The sequence below is a fragment of the Cebus imitator genome, unplaced genomic scaffold (genome assembly GCF_001604975.1).
Source record: "Cebus imitator isolate Cc_AM_T3 unplaced genomic scaffold, Cebus_imitator-1.0 Scaffold654, whole genome shotgun sequence".
Lineage (NCBI taxonomy): Eukaryota > Metazoa > Chordata > Mammalia > Primates > Cebidae > Cebus > Cebus imitator.
In genome coordinates this window covers 319,343-320,532 of record NW_016107969.1, presented here as the reverse complement: position 1 = coordinate 320,532, position 1,190 = coordinate 319,343, and the positions used below count along the sequence as shown (strand labels likewise).

At 49.2% G+C, this 1,190-nt stretch overlaps 1 protein-coding gene and 1 pseudogene across 3 annotated transcripts in view; one reads left to right on the top strand and one right to left on the bottom strand.

The window, feature by feature from the left end:
* The window catches only part of LOC119469431 (zinc finger protein 160-like), a 609,418-nt gene that overhangs the window by 430,269 nt on the left and 177,959 nt on the right, over positions 1-1,190 (bottom strand). The gene's annotated exons all lie outside the window — the stretch shown is intronic.
* LOC119469433 overlaps positions 1-1,190 on the top strand; it is a 50,380-nt pseudogene that overhangs the window by 8,109 nt on the left and 41,081 nt on the right.

The following is a 1,190-nucleotide window of genomic DNA, read 5'->3' as shown; positions in this document are numbered from 1 at the left end:
AAGGAGTTTTAGTCTTGTTGCCCATTCTGAAGCGTAGTGGCATAATCTCTGCTCATTGCAACCTCTGCCTCATGGCCCAAGCAATTCTTCTGCCATGGCTTTCTCAGTAGCTGATGTCACTTTTGCCACCTCGGCTGGCCATTTTTTTGTATTTTTTTTAAAGACAGGGTTTCACCATGTTGGTCAGGCTGGTCTTGAACTCCCAACCTCAGGTAATCCGCCCACCTTGGCCTCCAAAGTGCTTGGATTACTGGTGTGAGCCACCACACCCAGCAGGATTTCACCTTTAGAAGTGGGTAGGGGTAGGCTGTCTATCAGTGCTGCTCATGCTGGTGTCGTGGCTTGGGCCCTGGTCGAGAGCTGGACTCCTGAGTACATCACTGTTGGAGTGGAGAGTTGGGCTTTAGAGGGGAAAACACTGTATCCCTTACTAGCAAGAAAGTTTACAAGGGTAACAGTGTGAGTCTGAGAGTCCTCTAAAGAAAAGCTACAGGGGAGGAGGTTGTCCAGGTACTGGAGGAGCCAGCTGGGAGAGAGGTCTAGGGCGGTGAGATCTTGAGCCAGAGCTTGTCTAAAGAAATGGGAGCTCTCTAAAGCCTTGGGGGAAGACTATCCAAGTAAATTGTCATGACTGGAGAAGAGCAAGATCTGAAAATAGGACAAAATTACCCTTATAGGTCTTCCTGTGAGACATTCTTATCTCTGCATAATCTCTGGTGCAGTGGGCAGAGGACCGTCTTTCTACAGGGTGAGGTGTCCCCTGTGTGTGTGTTTTGTCACAGAAAAAAAGTGAGTGGTTTCTAAACATTAAATAATGATCTGGCACGATGGTTCATGACTGTAATCCCAGCTCTTTGGGAGGCTGGAGTGAGCAGGTCAGGAGATTGTGACCATCCTGGCCAAGATGGTGAAACCTCGTCTCTCTTAAAAATATAGAAAGTAACTGGGCTTGTGCTTGTAATTCCAGCTACTCGGGAGGCTGAGGCAGGAGAATCACTTGAACCTGGGAGGTGGAGGTTACAGTGAGCTGAGATGCTGCGACTGAACCCAAGCTTGGCAACAGAGCTAGACTCCGTCTCTAAATAAATAAATAAATTTCGGCCGGGCGCGGTGGCTCAAGCCTGTAATCCCAGCACTTTGGGAGGCCGAGGCGGGTGGATCACGAGGTCAAGAGATCGAGACCATCCTGG